General features: G+C 49.3%; 1 long non-coding RNA gene and 1 other non-coding gene across 2 annotated transcripts; both read right to left on the bottom strand.

Moving 5' to 3' along the window:
* Positions 1 to 782: 782 nt before the first annotated feature.
* Positions 783 to 2,862, bottom strand: LOC116790850. Its single transcript, XR_004358514.1, has 3 exons — positions 2,704 to 2,862; positions 1,146 to 1,414; positions 783 to 1,039 (listed from the first exon to the last, which is right to left on the bottom strand). It is a non-coding gene; the product is annotated as an uncharacterized LOC116790850 (long non-coding RNA).
* A 15,790-nt stretch (positions 2,863 to 18,652) lies between these two features.
* Positions 18,653 to 18,734, bottom strand: TRNAL-AAG. Its single transcript has one exon. It is a non-coding gene; the product is annotated as a tRNA-Leu (tRNA).
* Positions 18,735 to 19,394: the final 660 nt, after the last annotated feature.

Below are 19,394 nucleotides of genomic sequence, written 5' to 3'. Positions count from 1 at the left end.
CAGCGTGTGGAAAACCAACGGCTCCCCACTGACGAAATAAACATTTAGCAATACCACGGCACCCTGATGTCCTTTTCCTTCCCAAAATAACTGGGGCAAGCAATAGCCCAGGAAATAAAAGCTGTTGTCCCACATCAGAGAGGTTTGTGCAAGCGTGACCTTGAGATTTCACAGCAGTGGCAGACAGGGGGTGAAGCTGCTCAGACTCCCCATTGGACATTCCCAGTCTGCTTCCCGGCGCTGCATCTCTGGAGACTCACGCTGGATTCACAGCAGGCATGACCTTTCCCAGACTGGGAGCTGCCACAGTTGGGAAAGAGTGGGTAGAGTGCAAGAGCTGATGTGCCAGGGGCTGGTGTTCCAAGGGATGGTGTTCCCAAGGGATGGTGCCTCCCTTGCATGGTCTCACTTGGCCCTGACCCCCCCCCCCACCAGAGCTCCAGAGATACCCTGGCACCCCAGAAACTGCACGTGGGAATTTGCTGGGTGAGACTCAACCGGGTACAATACCTGTCCCTATTGCATTCTGTCCCTATTGTACAACTGAAACAGCAATTCCTATTTTCTGCTCTAAAATCCAGTGCCATTCACTGTATTGCAGCACACTGGATGTCTTGGAAACTCCTCCTGCTTCCCTTTGGCACCAACATAGGGCTGTCGTAGCCTGGGACAAGCTGAGCAGGGGCTGCACCTTGGATTTCCCAGAAGGATCACTGAGCACCATAAATTAAGCACAAGAGCAACAATTTATTCCTTTTTTGGGAAGCTTTTTTGTCTCCTTCAAAACATCTCCACTGCAAATCCTCCCCCTCCAAAGGCAGAGGGGAACCCAACCCGCCAAGGCTGAGCCCAAGTCAGCAGAGAATTTGTTTGTACAATTTATTTATGGGGGTTTAATTAAATTTTCTAATGTCACTTGATAATCAAGTTACATTTCATTTTCTTAAGTTCTTAAGATATCCAAGGCAGAGCAGGCCAGTAGTTCCCAGTGCGACTTACAGTCACAAATCGCCGTTGTCTGATACATTGTGTGGCAGTGCTGAAAAAACATGCGAAAAAAGTCCTTTTTTTCCCAATCTCACCTTCTTTGTTCCTTTTTCTTTCTCAGACTCACATGTCTATTAAGGGCTGCGTGAGCTCCTTACCCATGTCATTGCTGGAAGCAGAAAGCTGCTGACGGTGGAGAGGAGCAGCAGAAGGTTTCTCCCTTCCACAGTGTTCTATGGACTCAAAGCCACTCAGGAAACAAAACAACTCAAGAGGTGATTAGGGAAGTTTAAGTACCTGGGAATAGTTATCTGGCTGCAGCTCAGAGGCACTAAATCATTCAGTACTGGGTCCTTGTGTCAGAATATCTCGAGAGGCTGCAGAATCCAGCTGGGACTGGTTTGGGAAGAGGAAGGATGAGCACAACCTAAAAAAGGAAAAAAAACCTAAAAATAAGATGTAAAAAGGCAGAAAATCCACTTATTTTGCAGCATTGTTTAACTTCCTAGTCTACTTCCAGTCCCAACTTTTGTTTTACATCTGCCAAGTCATCAGAGAGGAAGAAATGCTGAGCCTTGGTGGGGTGTTTTCCAGGAAACCTGAGCAGGGAACCAGCCATTCCATGACAGATGGTGATTCACAATCACAGAATCACGAAATATGATGAGTTGGAAGGGACCCACAAGAATCATTGAGTCCAGCTCCTGGCCCTGCACAGGACCATCCCCAAGAGTCACACTATGTGCCCCAGAGGATCATCCAAACACTCCTTGAGCTCTGTCAGCCTTGGTACTGTGACCACTGCCCTGGGGAGCCTGTTCAGTGCCCAGCCACCCTCCAGGTGTCATGAGGATTCCTGAGAAAGGCCACTCCAGCCTCTGCCTTCACTATCAGCCCATATGGAATGTAGTTCCACCTCAAGCACTTCTTTCCACACACTTGGGCTGAGTTTGGTTCTGGGCCCCTTATCTGAGCATCCCCGGATTCTGCAGTTGTTTACATTTTATGGCTGTCTATTGTTTTTCTGGTCTTTCTTCAAAGACTTTTCTCCAGGGAGAGATGAACTGGAGGGCCTGGGAAAAGCTGCTGGCTCCTCCCTAAGGGCAGCGCTCAGAGTGGGCAGAGCCTCCAGTCCAGAGCCCAGAGTCACCCCACTGGGACCACCTGTGGTGGGATGGACACTGGGATGCTCCAATGGGCCCCTGCCCTGCTCCTCCCAACCTCCCTTGGCAGAGAGAGGGCAGGCTGACCCACGGGAGAGAAAGAGATCAGCTGTTACACTTCCATGCTTCCAATCAGGAAGGGCAGGGAAATCCAGACACTGCTCAGCTGAATTATTCCATTGGGCTTATTTTTACAGCCTGGGAGAACACAAATAGTACATTGAGCCCTATAAAGCCATTAATAATTCCAAAGGCAGGAATCTGAACGGTGTTTCTTTTAGTCTAAGCGTTTGCAGAGTTAAATTAAACTGCTGTTATAAGCACCAAGGAAAGATAAATTAATAGTTTTCTTTTTGTTTTCACTTTCAAACATTGCATTAAATATTAACTGGAGTGTATTTTACCAAACACATCTATTCATTTCCTATGAAGGCAGAAAGGAAAGGCCTTTAAAAGGGCTTTTATGCCCTTAATGGAACACTGCACTAAGAGCAGTTGAGCAGCACCATGTGGGGCCTCATGTGAGGTCAGAAGCTACCACATCCACACTGACCCCGTCAGCACCTGGCATTACCCCTGAGTTTCTCTCCTGCCTTTCTCAAAACCTCATTCCTTGGCTGACTTGCATCTGACATTAGGGGCTCAGGGGCTGAGACCTGTGTTTTTAGTCTCTCTAGACACGAGGGGCCCCTGAGCTGCTCCCTTTGCTCCTCGGGCTCAGTCCCATGTGAGCAACCAACCCCACAAGCACCATCAGCTTCAACAACCACCATGTCATAGAACCACAGAATCACAAATGGTTTGGGTTGAGAGGGACCTCAAAGCCCCTTTTGTTCCCACCCTGCCATGAGCATGTGCTCCTGGCTGAGGGATTCCCCAAGGGCTGTTGGGCCTCAGCCACAGCCTCAGCAGAGCTGCTGCTGTTTGCAAACACCATGATTGCTCCAGCAGGATCCCTCAGACTGCAGGAAAATGAGCTAAATTCCAAGATGAGGTGTCTGGATCCATCACTGCTCTGACAACTGCAGCATCACATGGCCAATACAGGGCAGGAGCTGGGCTGGTGGGAACCCACACACTTCACACAGGAAGAACTGCCAGATAGTCTCAGCACAGTCAGACTTGTTCTCTGTAACCCACAGCCACATTGGGCCAAGCCTGTTGCTGTTTCTGCACTTGGTTCCTCAGCTAAAGCTGTGCAAGAAGTAAAAGAGGAAACGAGCCTGGCCTTGATCCTTTGGGATGACTTTCTGAACTCTCCGGAGAAATTCAACTCCTGTGACTGCCTGAAGGTGCAATGCATCCTCCCAAACTGCAGCACACCCTCCAGTGCAGTGGATGTGAGGGGAATAGGGGAGAAATCATTTTTAGAGGAAACAATAAGAAAGAAAGAATCACAGAATTCACAGAATCACAGAATCACTAAGGTTGGAAAAGCCCTCAAGACCATCAAGTCTTGTGATGTGACAGATCCCCACCTTGTCAACCAGCCCAGAGCACTGAGTGCCACGTCCAGTGACCCATTCTTGTTTTATTTGATATTTAGACTTTACTTGTACCCACATCTGTGAACATTTACACACCTACCAGCGAAATATCAGAGTTGGACTCAATGACCTCTGTAGGTCCCTTTCAACTCAGGAGATTCTGCGATTCTATGATTCTCTTTGGTTCCAGTTGTGCCATTTTCTTCTATGCTGGATTATTAAACCAAAGCATCCTTAAAACAATTTAGGCTTTTCCTTCAACCTTCTATAAGGTCATAGAATCATAGAACAGTTTGGGTTGGAAGGGACCTTTGGGGGTCATCTGATCCAACCCGCAAAATCGGTCAAAACAGGTTGAAGTTTGGTTTCATTTCTCCAGCAGATACATGTGACTTGACAAGAATGGACACTTATTCTTTAAACTACTTTTCTTCCTACTAAAAAGCACTGACTCATAGTGTTCTTGAACAGGAAGTACCTTGAAAATTTCCTCTGTTTAAAATAGCCACTATTCTTTGCAAGAAACCAATCCCCAAACCACTTCCTTTCCCTGTTGAAACAGTTGTGTCAGGCAGCACTTGTGCTCAGAGGAATGTTCTGGAATCCTGCCCCTGCTCCTGCCTGTGACTCCCAAAACTCCTGGCTGTCCCTGGACACCTGGCAGGGGGTTCTGGGTCCTGGGAAACCCTGGGGGCTGCCAGGGTAGGGTCTGGTGTCACCCCCCCAAGCCCCAGTGATCCCACCAGCCCCAGGTTGTGGTCCCCCTGCAGTGGCACATTTCCAATCCAAATCCTCATGGGATTCCATGGCCTGCTCAGGCAGGGAGCCCACAGCTCCTCTGAAAAGAGCTTCACAGAAGGTTGGAACATTCCTGTCAACATTCCTGTTAAATCAGCCAAATAAAAGAGGAGAGAGGTCATTCCAGCGCCAAGCAGAGCCTGAGCTACAGCTGCTGAATAAAAACCTGGAGTAACCAGGGATGCTCCGGGCACTGGGGAGGGAGGGGGCAGTGTTACTTGGGCTCTGACTTCATAGAATTCCAGACTGATTTGGACTGGGAGGGATCTCAAAGCTCATTCAGTCCCACCCCCGGCCATGGGCAGGGACATCTTTCACTATCCCAGGTTGCTCCAAGCCTCATCCAACCTGGCCTTGGACACTTCCAGGACTGGGACAACCATCTTCTCACCTTTCATTCCAATATCCAAAGTGATTAATAGAATTTAACACCATTTTATGATACTTTTTAAAGAATTTTTAGGAAATAGCTGTGATTATTTCCCTCAAGATCTCAGCTTTTAGCCCTGTGTTATTGCTGCAGACCCTGACCATCACTGTTTAAAATGATTTTCTTGAGTGTGACGAGTTATCTCCGTGCATTCCCCCCAGTTCTCCCAAAACACCAGCATTCGTGGTCACACCCGAGTGTGCACTCAGAATTTAAAATATCAAAGACTCTCAAAATCAGCTGTTGAGAGCAGTTGTGTGGCTATATCAGCCAAACATCCATCCTTACAGCTTCCACAGGCATGGGAATATGAGCAGATTTAACAAATTCCCTGTCACAATTACACTGCATGTTTGGTTTTAAGCAGTTTATTTATCTCTTTGCACAACAGCACTTTCACCTAGAGAGAACAGGCGCTATTCCCCCTCCACCATGTCTCTGCCACTGTTTATGTGCATGATATTGATTATTTGCAGCCAGCAGTTGCCATGGCACCAAACATCCCTGAGCCACGGGCAAGCCAGGGCCCTCTCCCGTGGTTCGTAAATACCAATTATGGTGGAGGAGCTCAAGATTTTCCATCCAGATAATCTCAGCCAGTTTCTCCCCTATCTTCTCTCCAGAGGACGTTCTTTGCTTTCTATTCAAAATTTACCTTTTTAGGCCACCTTTATTTTCGTTAGGCTCAGGCTCCCAAGGCTGGTCCATGGACAGATGTGTGGCCATCCCATGGGCTGTATCTCTGGCACCTCTGGCTGTGACAGGATGCAGAGCCAGGAGATCCCTTCAAGCTTCCAGCCAAGCCCTGATCCCACTAAGAACAGCAAGGGATTTGGGAGGGAAGGCAAGAGAATGGGGGTGGGAAGTGGATCTGAAGCAGCATTACTTTCAAAAAGAGTAAATTACCCAGAAGTCGTGGAATCACAGAATCCCAGACTGGTTTGGGTTGGGAGGAACCTTAAAGCTCGTCTCATTCCACCCCCTGCCATAGGCAGGGACACCTTCCATAGACCAGGTTGCTCCAAGCCCCGTGCAAACTGGCCTTGGACACTTGTAGGGATGGGGAAAATAGTGTTCCACGGGTTAAAACACTGCCAGCTGAACCGAGATACTGCACCCTGTGGTGTCAAGATGGCAGGAGTCTGTGCTGCCAATTTAAAAACTAATAAAGCAATAAAAGGGACTAAAAGCATTAATTAGAGCACGAGTGATCTGCCTGGTGCTCCATTCACTGGACTTGGCACAGCCCAGCCCATCCTGAGGAGCCAGGGAGAGCTGGGACTGCTGGTGGGGAAGGGTCACAGAACTGAAAGTTCCCCAAAAATGAGGATGCGAAACATTATGACTCTGGTTTAAACTAGAAAAACACACCACATCACATGTTTCTCTTCTGAAATCTCAAAGACCCACCCAATGTGCGAGATCAAACTGGGTTGAAGGAGCTGGCTGGTTCAGTGCCATGTCTTGGTGATCAGAGAGGTCAGGAGAAAGAGGAAAACAGACGGAAGACCATCTCCAGAATCACAGGAGCACAAGGCCAGGCATGTGAGAGCACAATCAGATGCACAGGAGCTGGAGGGAGGAGGGCAGAAGGCGAATTTGGGACATGAATGCCCAGCTACCCATCAGCACATGCACCCAGAGCTTTGAGCACATCCAGAGCTCAGAGTTCATCAGCTGAGACGCTAATGACAGTGTCTGGTGAGGATCAAGGCAGCTCCACGGCTCCAGCCATTGAGCTCAGTCTGTGTTTGCCTCAGCTCCTGCTCAAAGCAGAATGTCTGATGAACCTGAGCGGGGCCTGGATCACAGAGAGGGGGGCTGGAAACTCAGTAAATAGATTTATAGATCAATAAATAAATCACTACCAACAGATGCAGCTGGGCTGTCATTCCCAAATTAACTTGGAATCATGGAATCACAGAATGCTTTGGGTTGGGAGAGACCTTAAAACTCATCCAGTCCTACTCCCTGCATGAGCAGGGACACCTTCCACTATCCCAGGTTGCTCCAAGCCCCATCCAACCTGGCCTTGGATACTTCCAGGGATGGGGCAGCCACAGCTTCTCTGGGAAATCTGTGCCAGTGTTTCCTTTACTCCCAATTCCCTTCCACTTCCCCTCATGACACTGAAGCCATTTCCCAGATTTGACTTCATCACCATGTCCCCAGGATTGGCACAGGGCAATTTTTCAGTGTAAGATTATCGTTCAAGTTCTCTCGGCCACAGGAAGATGCTGAGATGGCAGATATCCTGCCTGCCTTCCTTCCCCAACACCAGAGCCTGAAAAACCATCAGTGAGTAATCACATCAACAGTGGTCTCCAACAACAGCGTCTCCTGGAAGAACCCCTTATTCCTTTTCACCTCAAACCTCTAAGAAAGGTCTAATTTAAACTCAGTAACTTGAGATATCCTGTAGTTTATTTCTCTACAGGCTGAAAGGTTGGTGCTTCTAATTTTACAAGATGCATGATGGAGGAGGTAATGTGGAGAGTCTGTTGACATGGGAATAGTTTAAAAGATATTCCAGAGCTGGTTCTGGGGAGGTTGGTGTATTCTTTAAGCACTTGAAGATTGTTTTTGTCCTTATAAATCAACAACAGACTATTTGGTTCAAGCAGGATCTGTGTACTGGGGATGGAAAGCAGTGAAGAAAGTTGTTTAAAATAAATAAAAAAAAGAAAATACAGGTTTTTCACACTGGTAGCAAGCCAGGTCATGTTCTCCTAAATATCCTGCCAAGATACACAATATGTGACAGTCTCAGCTTGCAGAAATTCAGAAGACCCAACAGTGCAGAGACATGAGGACTGATGTGGGTGTTGTGGTGGGTCTCCCTGGCACACTGGAAGCTCAGATGCCAGAAAGCCCCAGGCACAGCTGAGGGTCCCAGCAGGGTGTCCCAGGGCCATTGCCCTGTGCAGAAGTGGCTGTTCTGCTCCTGTTCCTCTCCAGCTGAGCACTGGCTGGGACTGGGACAGCCATGGGGGAGCTGGGCTCAGCAGAAGTGTCTGCCAGGACCTATTGCTCCTGCACGTTCCAGTGGTGTGAGAGGGGAGGTCAGGAGAGCCAATGTCCCCACACAGGTCTGGTCCTCACCCAGGAGGAGCAGCAGAGCTGGAGCAGCACCAGTCCAACATGTTTGGAAGGGAAGCCACCCCCAGTTCCTGACCCATCCTTGTGCAAACCAGCTCTGCTCCTCTCTGACTCCAAGCCCTTGCTCCACCAGAAGACGACAGAGAGGAGCTGAAGATTCACCAAGGGAAGGGTGTGTTTACTTACCAGAAGCAGTAGCAGCACCAGTTAAGCCCTCCTGGTTCATTTCAGTTTATTTAAATTATTCAGTTTATTTAGTATTCAATATTCTGGAGTCTGCATGCCAATTTTCCTCTGTAAGGCCCAGATTTTCCAGGAAATTTTCCATTCCCAGCTCTTTACTGAGGGTTCAGTACATCAGACCCAAAAGGTTAAAGTTGAATGTTGGAGAGAAAACGCAATGTTCTCCCAACAAACTGCTCTGAACAAGAGGTTTTATAGAACTACAGAATTATAGAATAAAGTTGGAAAAGACCTCCAAGGTCATTGAGTCCCATCTTTGACTGAAGAAGGACGTATTTTGCTGAGCTTTGTGACCTGAACCAGTCAAGAGGTTGGCTGAGGGGGTAACGCTGCCCAGGGCCACCAAGCACTGGTGCCAGTGGTCCTGGCTTGCCCTGCCAGAGGCTTTCCTGAGGCATAGCAGGAAGAGGAAGCTGGATCTGCTTGGAAAACTCATCATCAGCTAAAAAAAGGTCCCCAGTAGTGATGGACACACACACACAGTTCCTGCAGCAGGGCAGGTCCCTGTGGAGCTGTTGTGTGGAGCTGTTTTACGGAGCTCCCTTGGAGAATCTGGAGAGCACTGGAACAGGCCCTGCCACAGGGTGCCCAGAGAAGCTGTAGCTGCCCCATCCCTGGAAGTGTCCAAGGCCGGCTGGACAGGGATGGACATGCCCCAGCATCCCCCCAGTGCTCCCCAGCTGAGGTGACATCACCAGCCAACAGCGAACTCATCCATATCCCTCTCCACAGCTCTACAACCTGGACAGTTCCAGAGATTTATTCCCTTGCTTTGCAATGGACCAGTAAGGAAAAATCACCTCCCCGTTTGGAGATGAAATTTCCATGTGCACAAGTTTTCCAGATAAAAAAGCCCAGAATTTGCTAACGTGTCACTTCTCTCTGTGGTTGTATTTCGCAGAGGAAAATTTTCAAAACAACTTTGACTTTTATTAGAGGACACATTTTTTTAAATGAATCAGCTGTTCCAACCTCCAGTCTGAGTCTATATCCTCAGAAGTATAAATCCTTCAGAAGATGACTTTGGGATACAAAAACTGAGGATTGATTTGTAACAATTGTTTTATACACTCAGGGAAAATTAAAATCCTGGGTGTTTAGGCCATTTCGCATTGGAAAGGACCTCAGGGGGTCTCCAGCCCAACCACCCACTCAGAGTTGGGAGCTCTGTGATGCTCAGGACTTTCCCAGTCTGATCTTGACAGCCTCCAAGGATGGACACTGCGTATCATCTCTGGGTAACCTGTGCCACTGCCCAAGGAACAAGGCTTTCCTTACCTGTGCCACTGCCCAAGGAACAAGGCTTTCCTTATGTCCAGTCTGGAATTTTCTTGCACCATCTGACCCCTGCCCATGTCCTGCTATTCCTCCACTCATGGCTGTGGACACCCCACCCCCTCCAGCAGGCTGCTGGGGGTCCCCAAAGCCACAAATTCCATGTTCTCATCCCTTCAGGATGCAGGGAGTGCTCCAACCCTGTTCCAGCCCCACTCAAGTCAGCTTGCTGGTGTTGCAACATCTCCAGGAGGTTTTGACATCAGCTCCAATGTCAAATAGTATGAACTCCAGACTGAGACCTGGGCCCTGGAAAATCCCATAAATCCCACAGCCTGTGCTGATCCTGTTTGCTCCAACAGCTCTGCTTGGAGAAAACATTCCCTGTGGTGATGGAGCCTGGAGCTGGGCTGCAGCCTCGAGCTGGGATATCAGAGAATTCCCTACCATTGCTTCTCTGCTGTACTTTCGGAAAAATTCTTCTTCCCATCAATTTTGCGTGAGCTCTTTCTCCCCCTTACTCTCTAATCCCGGTGGTGCTTCAGACAGTGGCTTTGGGCTTGACTTTTAACAGCAGAGGTGTTCCCAGAGCTCCAGCCCTTTTCCCAGGCACTCAGTTTCCCACCACCCCAATCCCGAGCCTGATTCCTGCAGTGGGAAATGTGCTCTCCAATTTGGAGTGGGGACCTGGCTCCTTCTCAAAGAAAAAAACATCCTACTGGGCATCAGGAAAGTCTCTACACAAGGCTACAAAAGTACTCATTTATTTTACTTAAACAACACATTAACCAAACCCACAGCCAGTCCTTTCTCATTTCGTGCCAAACTCAGGATGAAGCTCCAGCTCTGCTGCTCTAGTCCATCCAACCAGCTCTGCACCACATCCTTCTTCACCCCATCCTTAAGGTGAATTATTTTTGCACTTCAAAGGGCACCAGGAACAGAAATCCCCAGCAGAGGGCTGGGGCACAGGGCTCCTGCTGCTACCAGTGTTTTTGTCCCTCCTCCCAAACCTGTTTTTTCTGGATTCACTTGTGTGTCAGATGTACAGTAAGTAAAGATGAAGATGACAAAAACACATTTCAGGACAATGTTATTCTCTCCTTTGTAAATAACAATCAGAATCAGATTCTCTGTCTTCATTATATTCGTATTTTTGTTATATATATATATATATATATATATATATATATATATATATATATATATAAATTTGGTTGTTGTTACATGCATTTATCTGTTTCTAGCAGCAATTTCATTTCCTTGGGTCCCCCTAGGCCACAATCAGTAAGTAAATTCCTCATGACTCCACAAACTGGATATCTTTTGGAAATTCCAAATTTCATTTCCCCCCATTAGCAGCAACAAGCCCATTTTGTTACAAATGAGGATTGTTTTTACTGTCACCTGTGCAAAATTATTCCCAGTCACATCAGATCCCTGCCAAGTTTGGGAGAAATGCAATTTCATCCATAATAACAGTGGAAGGAAAATGTTCTTTAGCAGCAAACAGGAGGAGGAAGGGAATGTGCCAGCCTGGGAGGGAGCAAACAGCTGGCACAAGGGGTAAACAAGGAACTGTGTCCCTGCCCCCCTGTACATTTTAACATGCAGGAGAACCTGAGCTGGCTCCAGCTGGAGGCAAAAGCTCCGGTGGCTGCAACACTGGGATGCAGTGGGAGCGGAGCCCCACAGCCACCTCTGGCCTTCTGCCTCCTGTCAGTCCCCCAAACCCACCTGGGGGAGCAACTCAGGGTGTCACAGGGACCCTCAGGCTGTCCCCCAGCCCTGCCTCCAGGCAAGGTTCTCCATGCTCATTACCCACCTCCCAGCTCTGCCACATCCCCAGCTTCCCAAAACTTTGGCCGTGCCCAGCTGGGCACCCTGGGACCCCACAGCATCCCCTGTGCTCACCCCAAACATTACCTGTCCTGGCACAGAGGGTGGGATGGGAGTGGGTTTTCTCTGGCAGTGTGCCCTGCTTTTCCCAGCCCACAGAAGCCAAATTATCTCCAGTTATTCACTCAGAGATGGACAGGGCTGCCTGGGCCAAGCTGGAGCAGGCACAGGTGATCCTGTGCCACACCACAAACCACGGAGCACAGACGGATCACAAAAGCCAGGGATTTGCTGAAAAACAGCTCTGAAAACAGTGGGCCTCTGATTTATTGTGTCTGCTTGGATTTCCCTGGAAACTTGGAATCATAGGATATGCTGAGTTGGAAGGGATCCATCAAGATCATTGGGTACAACTCCAGGCCCTGCACAGGACACTCCAAAAGTCCTGCCATGGGATTGAGGGATGGTCTGGCACAGGAGGGTTTGTTCTGCTCTGGGCACCCACAGGAGCTGTGACCCTGTGCCCGGTTCAGCCCCCACTCCCAGTGCAGCTCAGCAGCTCCTGCTCCTCCAAAGCCTGGAAAAATATCTGTGCCTCTGACCACGAGCCACGGCCTGAAAGTGCAGGTTATTAAATTGCATCTGTAATGACTAGGTCTGGATTTTTTTTGTTTTAAAGATCAAACCAGAGGGAAAGACAAATTGCAGGGCTCTGCTTTGGTTTGGCAGGGAGGGAGCTGTGAGAGGGAAGCGAGTGATGGATCAGCAGATGTTCCTGTCGTTCGTGGTCAGTGGCCACAGGGGAGACAGGGTCAGCCCTGTACAGACCACACTCCCCAAGACTCTCAGAACCTCTCCCCAGCCCTGCCCTCTGGGCTCAGGAAACCACCTCCCCTCCATCCCAGCACCACCAAACCCCATCCCCACATGTTCCTCATTAGGACAATCAAGGATTACCTTTAATGAGGATCATGAGTCACAGCCAATGAGGCTCATTCAGGTTATTAAACAAATCCAGCTGAGGAGGTGCCAATATTTGCTCAATATTGATAAAATAAATGCTCTAAAGTGAAAAGTCCATTAATGCAATTGTTGTATGGACATGTTTTAATGAAAAAAAATAAAAGCCAGCCCAGAGGAGGCCAGAGCCCCTCTGCTCTGGAGGCAGGCTGGGAGAGCTGGGGGTGTTCAGCCTGAAGAAGAGAAGACTCCAGAGAGACCTGAGAGCCCCTTCCAGGGCCTAAAGGAGCTCCAGGAGAGATGGAGAGGGACTTGAGACAAGGGATGGGGGGACAGCACAAAGGGGAATGGCTTCCCACTGCCAGAGGGCACGGTTAGATGGAATATTGGGAAGGAATTGTTCCCTGGGAGGGTGGGGAGGCCCTGGCACAGGTTGCCAAGAGAAGCTGTGGCTGCCCCATCCCTGGGACTGTCCAAGGCCAGGTTGGATAGGGCTTGGAGCAGCCTGGGATAGTGGAAGGTGTCCCTGCCCATGACAGGGGGTGGGACTGGATGAGCTGTAAGGGAGTAGTTTGCAGGGGAATGGAAATTATATAAATTAGAGAGTGAAACAGCTCTTTAAACGCAGAGAATTTGATGAGTAACAGCCCCTTGGAGGAGTGGAACAGCAGGAATTAATAGCAGAGCAAATTCCTGTGAAGGGGAGGTGGAGTCGGAGGTAACACAGACAGGCAAAAACACAACATAGAACACTCTCAGGGACTGGGTAGGATTGTTGGGGTATCCTGTGCAGGGCCAGGAGTTGCGCTCAGTGATCCCTGTGGGTCCCTCCCAACTCAGGAGATTCTGTGATAAAATACAGCCCAGCCACAGCACCCACCAGTGCAACCCCACCCCCAAACTGCTCAGCACCTTTTCCCATGCCATTCCCAAACCCAGCCCCATGGGCCTCCCACCCGTGGTGCCCTGGGGTGGCAGGGATTCAATGCTGCATGATTAGGGTACATAGGATGATTACTAGGATTTCAGAAGGACCGTAGCAGGGAAACTCTTGCATTACAATGTAATTACATGAATAGGCCTGGATCTGGAAGATCCTGAGCAGTATAATACTTGAAAATCTCATTTTCTGATCATTTCCACTCAAACCAGGCCTTTCAAAGGTGTGTCTTAATGAATTGCTTTGCTTCATCAACCATGGGAGCCCTGAATTCTTCAGCATTTCCCACCAGTTCTGGTGCACATTCTGTCCCACATTTAATGACGTCATTTTAGCTGGAATGTGTGAAAACAAGGAGGCAGGCAGTAAATATCCATTATTGCTCCATGGAACAGATACATTTCTGGAGGAATATACACGTGGCCTTTAGCAGGAGGCAGCACCACCCGCCTGAGGCCTGAAGGAATTCTTTTGTGCATGTCCAGGATCTCTCCCTTTGTTCTATTTATTTTTTCCTTCTGTTCTCTAAGATCCTTTGAAAATAGGGGCTTGTGTTAGAAACGAGAAGAATTTCCAACACAGCAACAAGGAAAGGTATAGGATAAACATGCTGCCCCGTGGAGATTGAATGTGGAGGACTGTCTAGACAGCTGAATTCCTATGGATTTCAGCTATCAGGGCCATAGTGCCAAGATCTTGTTTCTAAACAAAGTCTGGCAAAAGCAGATTGTGGTATCCATAATCTCAATATATTTAGACTTTTAGCTAAGGAATCCTGGGAGAGGGGTTATGAAAACACCCTCTCCCAGCTCAGGACATCCCCCCAGGTGACAGTGGGGTGGCACCATGTCACACATGCACAGGAACATCCAACAACGGCACAAGAGCTGATCCCACCCTCATCCCACACACGGAGGGTTCTCCAGCTGCAAAGCAACACTGAGGTACTGAAGCCCCCAGCTTGCCCTTTGGGGACCCTCAGCTGCCTCTGGGACGTGCAGCAGAGCAGGCACTGCATGGTTTGGCACTCACATGGAGCAGGTTATGTATGGCATCACAGCTCTAACTCCCTGCTCAATTCAGCACCAAAAACCCCAGGAAAATGTCAGCAAAATAAGGATTTGACTCTGAGCCTTATCTATTAGAAATCGTTGCTAGTCTTCAGTACTCAGATCAATCAGCAAATCCATAAAGAATTAGTAATAAATTAACTAGTTCATTGTTTGTCTGCAAGACAGGGATGTTTACAGGACATGATGATTTATTGAGCCATGGCAGTGTCCCATCATCTTAATGAGCAGCTAATTATTCAGCCTTTATCTCTGCTTATAAAAGCAGGGAGAACAGAAGTACTGGGCACTACAAGACAAGTACTGCTGCTGGAATCCAGGGATGATCTTGGCATTTCCCTTCATATCCACGGGAGTCAATTTTAAAAGTTGAAGGAGCAAAGGAAAAGCCCCACTGTTGGTGCACTAAAAAATTTACTCACACACAAAGCAAACAACAAACTCTGAAGGAGAAGATTAATCATGGAATCCTGGAATGGTTTGGGTCGGAAGGACCTTAAAACCCATCCAGTCCCACCCCTGCCATGGGCAGGGACACTTCATAGACCAGGTTGCTCCAATAACATCTGTATTAATTACCCTGGAGTTTTTTGATGAAGCAAAGATGCAGAAAAGTGGAGTTAAATCATACTCTTGTAGAAAATCTGCCCAGAGCAGCAGGAATATCCTGTTTTCACTATTATGAGATAATAATGATATTAAACAGGACATAATTATGGCCTCATTAGTTATGGTCCTACACATTTGTGGGATTAAATATTTCTATTCAAACCACAGACTTGACTGAGCCTCAAAAACCCAAAGGACAGTTTTCTCCACTGAAATTAAGAAGTTTTTCCCTCTAAGAAGTGGCAAAGAGTCAATAAAATCCACTGATAACCAAATAAGCCCAATTCCTGCTGGGATCTCAGGTGTGGCACAGTGGAGATGACTGGAACATGATGGCACTTTGCTCCTGGCCAGCTGTGGGGAGGGAGGATTACTGTACAATCATAGAATGGTTTGGGTTGGAAAGGACCTTTTAAAAGTCATCTAGTCCAACCCCCTGCCATGGGCAGGGAGACTTTCCACTGGACCAGGACCGGTGGGTGAGGGCAGGAGCATCTAGGGATGGAGTCCCTCATGAAGGAGGTCCCACCAGTGGTGTATCTCCAAAAGAAACACTCGGAGCATCCCCCAAACCTTCCTTGGCCCCACTCAGAGGGGTTTGTGTGGGATGCTGGGCTGTCCCTGGTGGAGGTGCCATCACCCCCTGCTCACATCCTGCCAGGCGGGTGCTCCCCAGGCTTCCCCGGACCTGCCTGCTCCATCTGCTGGACCTGCACCAGGAGGAAGGATTGGAGCCAAAAGGAGGAGAAAAACAACTGTCAGGGAGGATAAATCAAGACGCCAGAAGGTCTGACAGGGCCCTCAGCCTGAGCTCACCCTCGGCCTGGAGCTGGACGGGGCTGATGGATGTGCAGCCACAGGGCTTGGGGCCAGGTAGGGTTGGGCTGCACATGGAGCCACTGGCCTTACTCCCATTCTCCCCTGATGTTCCTTTTTATCTTCCTTAATCCCTCTGGGAGCACTGTGGGTGGGTGGCTCTGCTCAGCACTCCAAGTCCCTTCAGAGTCAATAACAGGTCATGTGCAGGGACCTGAAGTCACACCCCCTGCAATGGCATCTCTCCCTTCAGAGCCTAAAATAAAAGTGATAGTTATTTATGTTCTGATCTGGCTTGTTTTAATGGAGGAGGAAAAGCTTCACTACCTTCCTCCTCATTTATTACAGGCATTAAGTTAAACATAGTTTCCTCTTAAACTCGACCTAATCCAATTAATATTAATATTGCCCTGAGCCAGGCTGATCTCATTAGTGTTGATATTTAATATATTTTCTGCAATTTGTGCTGAAAATGAGCTTCTTGCTTTTCATCGAGTCCGGAAAGAAGAAACAGCACTTTCTTCCAGTTCAAGAACCCATTTGGAATGGGAATAAGAAATGGCCTGGGGTGGTAAGTGCTGGCTGTAGTGGCTCCTCTCTGTCCCAATGCTCCAGGAGCTGGGAGGGATTGGCTGCCCAGGCAGGATGGAAGGGTGTTCTTGGAAAGCTAACAGGCCTGGGCGAGCTGGGGGGGGGGGGGGGCGCGACACCCCCGGGTCTCCCCTGGCTCCACACATGGACACGGTGTCCATGAGGACGGTTCTGATGGGATGAAGTGGGGGCAGCTCACAGCAAAGTGTTCCCCAGCTCCCTGATCCCTGGGAAATACAGTTCTGTGCAGTTTTATTTCATTAGTCATTGAATAGAATCATAGCAACATGGAATAGTTTAGGCTGGAAAAGCCCTCTCAGACCAATCCAACAATCCCCCAGCACTGCCAAGGCCACCACTGACCTATGTCCCCAGGTGCCACATCCACATGGCTTTTAAATCCCTCCAGGGATGGGAACTCCAACACCTCCCTGGGCAGCCCCTTCCAATGCCTGACCACCCTTGCCATGAGGAAATTCCTCCTGATGTCCAACCTGAACCTCCCCTGGCACAGCCTGAGGCCGTTTCCTCTCTTGCTGTCCCTTGTTCCCTGGGAGCAGAGCCTGACCCTAACCTGGCTCCACCCTCCAATCAGGCTCACTCTCCCCATGCAGAGAGCCAGAACATCCCCCCTGAGCCTCCTTTTCTCCAGGTTGAGCCCCCCGAGCTCCCTCAGCCAAGGAACCTCTACAAGGGTGGTGATAAAGTACCTCCTCCTCCTTGTGGCATTCCCAGACATCAAGGAACACGGCAGGAGAAGCCAACTGGAGAGATTGATGAGGAAACCCAACATGTCCCTCCCCCAGATCCAGACAGGATGGCTCAATAACAACCCCAAATCCATGGGATTTAGCTTTGTTAGTGTCAGCTGGTTGCAGAACTGCGGGGTCCACACAAGTTCCTGCACAGAGGTCATGCAGAAGTAAATAGAATAAATCCAGGATTTCTTCAGGCAGCTGTCATGGGGATCACAAATGGCTCAGCAGGAGCTATAAAAGGAGTTTCACCCTTGATTGCTGCCACAGAGCCACGGTCCACACATCAAACTGGACTTAAGAGGGATAAACCCACTGAGCTCTGACACCCCAGCTCGACAGGGCAGGAGGAATCACTCCCTGGTTATATGGATGAGCAGCTGCCAGAAGTCAGGGAAAGATGTTTTAGAGCAGAATCTAAAATTAGAGATTATGTTCTGGTCAGGGAAAGGTGTTCAGAGCATAATCACACCAGATTTTGGTTGTAGAAATAGCAGCAAGGGAAACAAGATCCATGTTATCCAGAACATAATTCCCTTTTTGTTTTGGACCCAGCAGCAAATAATTTGGACCCAATCAGAGAATGGTTTAGGTTGGAAGGGACCTTAAAGCTCATCTTGATCACTAAGATCACAAGGAGCTTTAAGGTTCTTTCCAAGTCAAACCATTCTATGATTTTATAAATAACCTCATGTCCTGTCCAGAGCCTGTAGAGATGATGCAGTGAAACTACACTGTTACCAACCCCCAGCACTAATGTAAGGTGTATTCCTCCTCCCACATCACAAAATTAATCTTTTCTGGATATGACTTCATGGTTTTAGGCCAGACCCCTCTGACCCCTGTGGGTACCCACCACATCCTGGCTGGTGCCCAGGGACAGCACAGTTTGATCTCCGGAAGCAGCTTTATCAGCAGTGGCAGCTCTTGCAGGAGCACCAGCAGCTCTTACCTCATCCCTGCCCTGCCCCCCAACTCAGCTCTGCAAACCTTCACAGGGCAGAATTCCTTCCCAACATCCCATCTAACCCTGCCCTCTGGCAGTGGGAAGCCAATCCCCCTCATTCTGTCCCACCAGGCCTTTGTCCATAGTCCTCTCCAGCTCTCTTGGAGCTGCTCTAGGCACTGCAAGGGGCTCTAAGGTCTCCCTGGAGCCTTCTCTTCTCCAGCTGAACATCCCCAGGTCTCCCAGCCTGTCTCCAGAGCAGAGGGGTTCCAGCCTTTGGAGCATATCCATGGCCTCCTTTGGACTCCCTCCAGCAGCTCCACATCCTTTGGATGTTGGACCCCAGGACTAGAGGCAGCTCTGCAGGTGGGGTGTCACCTGAGGGGGCAGAAGGGCAGAATCCCCCCTCCTCTGCTGCCCACACTGTGGGATCAGCACAGCACTCAGGGGGTTCTGGGCTGGGTCATGTCCAGCCTGTCACCCACCAACAGCCCCAGGGCTGCTCTCAACCTGTTCATCCCCAGCCTGGATTGATCCCAGGGGTTGCCCCACCCAGGTGCAGCACCTGCACTTGGTCTGGTTAAAACTCACTCCTGGAGATTGTCCAGATCCCTCTGGATGGCCTCCAGGTGTTAAAACAGTTGTGGCAGCGGTGGGATTCGAACCCACGCCCCCGCAGAGACTGGAGCCTTAATCCAGCGCCTTAGACCGCTCGGCCACGCTACCCCAAGGAATGGGGCACCAGGAGCGGCATTGGAACCTGGGATCCAGGGAAACATTGACCTAGGCACAGTGCCTTGGACCACTGGACCATCCTGACTGTCCTCACCTCATGCAAATCCTGGTTTATTCTCATTTTCTTCATGAAAGCCCAGAGGAGAACCAAGCCCTGCCTGCAGCACACACACCCCCCCTCTGCTGCCCTTCCCACTGTTGAATGTACCTGTTCTGACATGTCCTCTCCTCTCATTCCCTTCCCATGGCAGCCTCAATTAAATCCACAGGGAGTCTCTGCACTCCAGCAGGGAGACCACCAGATCCACCAGATCTTTCCACACCAACTCCACACCCATCCCTGTGATGCTTTTCTCAATGACCAAGGGCAACCTCGCCATCCTGTTGGGAATTAAGACCGAGGACCCAATTTTCCTGTCTGATTTGTCCCTTTGCCCCCTGTCCCTGTGCCCCCAGTGACTCAGAGAAATGCTCGGAGCAGGAGGTCAAGGGGATGAGGTCATGGATCTCCTGTTCAAGGTGACAAGGTGACTGCAAGCTCCCTCTGCCTGCAGTGAGTGTGCAGCCAACAGCAGCTCCTGCCCACTTTGGTCTCAGGGAAGATGCCAAAATATGCAGGAAACCTCCTGACAAGCTTTGGGAGTCAGACAC

This window comes from Chiroxiphia lanceolata, chromosome 9 (genome assembly GCF_009829145.1).
Source record: "Chiroxiphia lanceolata isolate bChiLan1 chromosome 9, bChiLan1.pri, whole genome shotgun sequence".
NCBI lineage: Eukaryota > Metazoa > Chordata > Aves > Passeriformes > Pipridae > Chiroxiphia > Chiroxiphia lanceolata.
Note: the sequence above shows the minus strand (reverse complement) of the source record. Positions and strands in the feature narration are given on the sequence as shown.